This window comes from Stylophora pistillata, chromosome 8 (genome assembly GCF_964205215.1).
Source record: "Stylophora pistillata chromosome 8, jaStyPist1.2, whole genome shotgun sequence".
Taxonomy (NCBI): Eukaryota; Metazoa; Cnidaria; class Anthozoa; order Scleractinia; family Pocilloporidae; genus Stylophora; species Stylophora pistillata.
In genome coordinates, this window is record NC_142526.1 from 1302637 (window position 1) to 1310000 (window position 7364).

A 7364-nucleotide genomic window follows, 5' to 3' on the forward strand; every position below is an offset into this window, starting at 1 on the left:
ATGCTCCCAGCATGAGTCATTTACATCAACTGACACGGCTGTCAACTTTTATTGGCTTTAGTTGTAATGAATTTCAGAAGCGAATAAACTGATGCAGACGTGACTGTATTTTTTGTAATTTGCTTCTAGATTGTTTGACTTTCTTCATCGCTTTTACCGCTGCTAAGGGTAAACATTCCCTTGGAAAAATGTTACTATAATTTCCTCATCTTTTATCGCTACCATAAACGGTTATTTGAAAATTATCGTAACTGGTAAATTACATAGCAAAATTGAAGCCAGGCAGCCTTCACGATCGTAATGACGCAAAGACAACAATGAAGCAGTTGTTGAAGAAATGAATTAGTCGAATAAAAAAAGCGTTTATGATGGCTGTTATGTGCAACCTCGCAATCTATATCTTTCCGAATATTTCAAAGCTGATATTTCTTTTTTTCCCCTTTGTGTTGCACTAAAAAAAATTTTTAATCTAGGGGCTCATATTTTAGACCTTGTTAACTCCAAATTAACAGTCACCAACACACAAACTCCCCGGGGCAACCATCAAAGGTAAAAAAAAAAAAATTCCAATTTTTCTAAATTGTCCCCCGCTAGTTTGTAAGTAGGATCCGATCAGAGACAAAAACCACTAGACTTAAAGTTTGATAAAAATCCATATTTACATGCCTTTATTCAGAAAAATCAATCCTGATTTGCGTTTACGTTTGAAGCACTTTCCAGTTTTAGTTAGCTAGTTTGTTTTTTTTTTTAAGGAAAACTTCGCCAAAATCTAGCGGAAAAAAGCGCCTCGCTTAAAAGGCTAGATTATTAAGTGGACGAGCCAGCAATATGGAAGCTGTAGCTGATTTTTCAAGTAAAACAACCAACAGCAAGTTATTCGAAATTCAAAGTGACTTTTAAACGATTAGTCCTGTAGATTTCTCAGAAATAAAATATCTCTGGTTACGGTACTCGGCATTTGGACAGAATTTTCAATTATCGTTGGTTTTTCTAGAATTCCTGTCGCCTTCGTGATAGAATGAACATCTGGTCTGATAACTAAAACCGACTGAAAACCTGGAATGAAGATCTACTCAGATAACTAAAACCTTCAAGAAATTTTCAATATTATAGACTGATAGGGATAGCTGTTGAAAGAGTTTAGTTTTTGTTTCCACTTTCAGAATTGCTTTCTTCCTCGGTTCACTCGCGATTTCGATAGGTTGTCTGTTGTATGAAGTTTGTAATGCACTGAAGGAAGCCACACCGCGTCACATACTTAATTAAAAACTTACATGAATGAAAAGATGACAGTAACCATTTGTGACCTGTCATTGCATTAAACGTATTTAGTTGTTTGCCTCACTGCCAGCTATTAATTACTAACCTACATTTTGAAGCCACAAATAGGAAATGCCGGGAGGTATTAAACATTCCACGAAAATTATTACGTTATAAATGATGTTTACACTTCCAGCGTCAATTATAATTATTTGCTCCTCGCAAAAGAGTGGTTCCTCCGTGGATAGTTGAAACTGGTCATAATGTCAATTTGAAGAAGTAAACATTCTGTGCGAAAAACTGAAAAAAAAAAAGATATTAAAAACAACTATCTTCGATGGAATTAATCCGTGAAACGCTTTCCGGGTTTGAATGAAATCAATCTCTCGAATGTCCATTGACTGACTGTTCCGGCAACTATTTGTCTGAATGGTTTTTAATGATAAAAAATTGGCCTTTTTGAGCTGTTATTTTCAATGAAGACAAAGATCTCTAGTTGCTTCCTGTGCTTGTCGGTTTCAAGATAAACTAAGAAAAAATTAGAATGAAACAGTGGGATAAAAATAATGCACCAAATGACAATTGCAAAGTTTGTCATGATGGCATTCAGAATACATGTCTTCAAAGATGAACGTGGCGTTTAAAAAAATATCAAAGGATATAAAATCGAAAGCAAGACGCAGTAAAGGTAAGAATGCAAATTTAACAAATAGAGATGAATCCGGCCAGAAAGTGGCAAATGAAAAAGCACAATTGCTTCAATTCATGAACTTCCACCCAGTGTATAAACTCATGGAGTATATAAAACTCTGTGACATTCCAATTTTTTGACATGCGCACAAATGTCGGTTTCCATCGAGAGGAGTGATGTTGAGCAATAATCATATGGCCAGCTGAATCCATCTTATTGTTGTAATAGTGTGCTTATAGGTATCTCCGGGAAATCCTTTTTGTCTTTACACCACAGACCCAGAAAGTGACATATCTGATTGATAAAACTCGAGTATTTTTCACAGGCCTATTAGAGCGAAATATCATCTGACATATTGAATTCTGAAAGCAGGTACGAGTGAAATACTAGCTTGTAACTGCGTCTAACCTGCAGATCATGCTTTTTTTCACGAACTATGATAATACTGTTATTCATCTTTACAACTAGGGGGATTATTCTTTGGCTTTGGTTAAACCATAGTTTCAATTTTGCGACACGTATTCACTCAGGCGTTGCCATAGAGATGTTCAGTTTTCATTGTAACCCCGACCAGTCAAACACCTCCTTTTTGTGGTGCGAGAGCCTGGGAACAGGTGACGACCGAGAGGAGGGCTACAGAACTGTACATGTATAACGGTATGACTTAAACATTGATCTGTAATCAATTTAAGTTTCAGCTCGAAATTTCAAGAACTGTATTAACAGTTATCATCGGATCTTTATCGGCAGTTGTTTTATGCTTGGCATCTCTTTGAGCTAAAAATGATTTTGAAAGAGCTGAATTACTAGGGCATCGTATTTGCCAACTTTAATCTATCATTGGGCATTTTGGTAAAAAAATAAAAAATAAACAAAAATCAAAACAAAACAAGAATAATAACAACAACGAAATCACAAGAATTAAAGACTAGTCTTGCATTGCAAGCGTAACGCTCTTTGCAATTGAATTTTTCATTTCATTTTGTCATGCTTTTAGACAGAAGTAGATGTGTGAGTCCATTGCTTTCAGAGATGTTGCGAGCCATTATATTCCATGTTGGCGGCGGCCTTACGACCAAATCAAATGTGATAACGATTAGAGAAGTTTGAAGGAAAACCAAGCCATGAATACTCTAAATATGAAAGAGTTTAAAAGATTATTGAATTATGAAAGGATCCACGATGTGTTGCACACTCGTAAAATCCACCATTTCCGTTGGTATTGTCGGAAGGGTTTTCTTTTTATTTCTACCGGTTTCTCATTCCTTGTGTAACGTGCATATGTGTCTCATCCGGAGTTGAATTATGATCGTTGTACGGTTATCGAAACGTGACTCCCCATGATTTAATAAAAGAAGATGAGATGGCCTCTTATTTCCGATGGGTTGGAATTGCTTTTTCATGGCCGGAAAGCTTGGAAGTGGATGGTTATTATCGCTCAACTATTGAGAATTATTAAAAACTGGATTATTGGATAGTGCAATTCAAGAATTTTTATTGGCTTAGCCATTATGGTATATGAGCCAATATACCATAATCTAATATCTTTACATTGTAATGTCCGGTTTCTTCTTACAAAATTAAGTCGAGAAGATTTGTCTAATATCTTGGGGGCGTTTTTTAAATAAAACAATTGATCCACTTGCGCTTGTTGGATATGAGATGATTATAGCCAACTCGGCGCTATGCGCCTCGTTGGCTATCTATCATCTCATATCCAACCCCCGCTCGTGGAATAATTGTTAATTGTTGTTTTGTAAATGATAGCCAACTAGGTTCTACTGACTGAATGATACAGAAGCCCATTGAACTCGAAGTATAACACTCTGTAACCGAATGTAATCGACAGTGGAAAGGTCATATGTTTCAGAACAGTTGCTGGGCATTACTTACACGCTTCTGTTAGCCCTGCTGCATTCTTATGCAGCTGACTGATAAATTCAATGTCTTCTTCAAATTCAGTTGATCTTATCCCGTTGCTTCAGTATGAAGCATAACCACTCATTCTGGAGCAGGGAAGACTATCCATTACACATCGCCCTTCAGAATTTTATTGCATTCACCTGCGCGTTAAACAGTACATTCCGTTCTGCCCACATGGGTGGAGAAAGCTCTGTTAGAGTTGAGTGTCGTTTGGAGGAGCACAGGATAAAATGATGAGGCAGGTTTGAGTACGAGCCTTTGGCTCTAGATTCCAGCCTGTAAACTAGCAGATTACTTCACTTCCAAATTGATGGGGAATTTTTTCAAACGTATGCAATGATTTTGCAAACTAACAAATGTAAATACTGGTAAACATGCTATATATTTTTTTCTTTCTTTGGTAATGTGACTAATGTGTGGAGACTTGAATTCCGCTTCAATTTGAAGTCAAATATTTTGTTTTTTTTATCCATTCAAAGTTTTTATACATTTTTGCAGATGTATGTCACAGAAAATACTTACACTAAGAATCACAAATGTTATGTGTAAGTGGAATTTTTTTCTATAGACCCGTTTGCAAGGTGCCGGGCAAAAGAATACAGATCCAAAACAGGGTCTGGTGGAGATACACGTTCTACACACCATGCTTCCCAGCAGGGGCGAAGATGGCGAAGAGGCCTCATCGTATCCAATATTTCTCATCACCCGCTAAAGATTTGTTGAATATATATATCTTATTAGACGTTTTTTTGTGTAGTATCGCTGAGTATTTTTACGAGTTGTGCCGTATTTTGACGAGCCCGTAGGGCGGGTCAAAATACAAATAACGAGTAAAAATACTTAGCGATACTACACAACAAAGCGTCTAATAAGTTATTTATTATCCAACACACCAAACTGTCATTTCAGGGCGGGTGAATTTCGCGGATATTTATTTATGGGGAGTGCGTGACAAAAGTATGCGAAGCGGAACGGAATTGGCGCGTTGTCGTGTTGCTGTTTCTTCAATAAATGAAGAATTTTCCAGGTCGTCCAGCTGTTTTTTTCTTCGATTCACCTAACAAACATGGATGGATATTTGCCAGCCATTCTGACTCTTCGTCGTCGGAAATAGGATTCAAATTGTCCGCCATTTTTTTTTTTCGTAATTACAATTCAACTCTTCGCTTTCGCGATGCGAGAAAACCTATTAAACCGGTACTCTACAGTACAAATATCGCGTGATATTTGTACTCGTCTACGGCGTGACTTGTACTCTACGAAGTGTAGTTGGTTAATAAAAGGTATAAATCATGATTTGCGATCACAGAGCAAATAATTCTGCCCACTGCATCGGTACACGAGGTATATTGTAGTGCATTAGTGAGCCAGTTTTTACAGTCCAAGCAAGCCTTTCCGTTACTGACCTCAACATCTTGAGGAAATCAAACACTAATTACTATAAAATTATTTCGCAATTTATGAAGATTACGAGTATTTTTACTCAACAGAATAGTTTCATTCGCTCTTGACGTCACCCATGCGTTTATGTGTTTTGGGAGAACGGGCAATAAAGAATTAAATCATGCGCTGTGTCTTAGCACACGAAAGCAAATATACTTAAACTGGAAATAACAGTATATAAAAAAGAAGTTGAATGCTCTATATCAGAATCAGGCTTTCGAAGCTTTCTCTTAAAATATGGGAACAACATCATGTAAAAGTTTACCTAAAATGACAATCGTGGATGGATTATTTTGAATAATTTGCACTAGAAAACTTCTTACCTTTTTATAATTAAACGTTCTCTTTGAGCTTGATCTTCTCCGCCTGGGGCATCTTGCAAATATACATATGTATCTCACCTCTCGAGGAGAACTTCGATCTAGATTGGAAGTAGTTTCCGAGACAACAAAACCTAGGAAATTTAAAACTAAAACTATGGAAACTAAGCAAGCGGTAATTCTTGTGTTTCTTTGTTTCATTGCTAAGCTTTATCAACTGTTTAGAACTGAAGTTAGCGTAGTTAAGGGGTTCCACTCGTCGGTACTTGGCAGCGTGTCTTTTCTGTTGAGCTTGTTTGAAAAATGAATTGTTGAAGTCTCTTAGAGCTGAAAGCGTCGTTTATAAGAACTGGACTAATGCATTCACTCAATAAGATAGGCTATTAATCGCACCGTGATGTGGGGAGGTTAATGTACGGTTTTAAAAACTAAAATAAAATCAATAAGTAGTGGTTAGGCCTTCCTGTTTGTAAATTATATGTTATAGCTTTCTTTTAGTGACGTCACCAGTCGTATGTACTGTTCTGAAATGGCTCGTTCATATGAAAAGAAATAGCAGTAATTCATAGCTTTGTGAGGTGATGAGGCCCTGATTAGGTTTGATGATTCTAGGTAAAATTTCTTCGAATGTAGACATCGCTGGATGTTTTAAACTGTTCTAACTGTCATGGGGATAAAATGTCCATTCTTGCGTTTAGACAAATTTGATTATTCAAATATCACAATTATACCGCCCAGCTACAATGACCAGATAATTGCACTTACACTTCAGAGGTTTTCTTTGATAGGGACGCGTTTCCCTAAATTACAACTCAATTTGTGGTTAATAAGGCGAGCCGGCTGCAAATCACAATCGCGAAGGAAGCATCTTTCGTTTGGTTGAAGAAATAAAAGGGTTATGTAAGCCATTTTCATTATCTAAGAAAAGTAAGTCTGTTTTTTTCAACATGTGGCAAGCTGTAATTTTCTGTTAAGATGAAAATCAAAAATGATGATAATGAGGCTCTAGTGAGGTTCTTTTGAAAATTTGAAGAGTTTTTCATTGGCCGGTAAATAACAAAGCTTATCTGCCTCTTCCTCTTTATGCGTGTTTGTTGACGTTCAAGCGTGGGACGATCTATCAATGGAGTAATATTTCTAACTTAGGTATCAAGCTCTTATGGGTAAGCAATTTTATTATCATGAAGAATTGATGTTGGAGCGGCAAAATTAAGCGAACCTTTTCTTTTAGCTTGTAAATCGTCTTAATGTTAATATCATCTTTCAAAAAGGATTTTCTGTTTTTGAATGTGAAAGAGCTTCCTTTCCCTTCAATACCTGATCTTCTATAGAAGTTGCATTTCAATTTTGTTAACAATTTTAAACGTTTCTCTGTCCTTTTTTACCAGCCATAGATGATAACAAAATACGACATGAATCACGTTTATTGACATGGTTTGGTGTGCGTTGCACCTGCCGCTATCAAATACAGTGATGCGCCTCGTCGAACAAAAGCATTCACATCCTAATTATATCGTTTTGTGAAAGAACAATGGGAAATTATGATTCAAAAGGAGGAAATAATATATTTTCTTATCTTTCTTTCTATCTTTCTGCGTTTCAAACGTCAGTTCGCGGTATCACAAGGCATTCTCGCTATCCAGTTAATTCCTAACAAAGGCTATTCTGAAATGTAAGTTAAACTTGTAAATTCGAAGAACTAAAAGTTCTAAGTTTTCGTTGTCAAC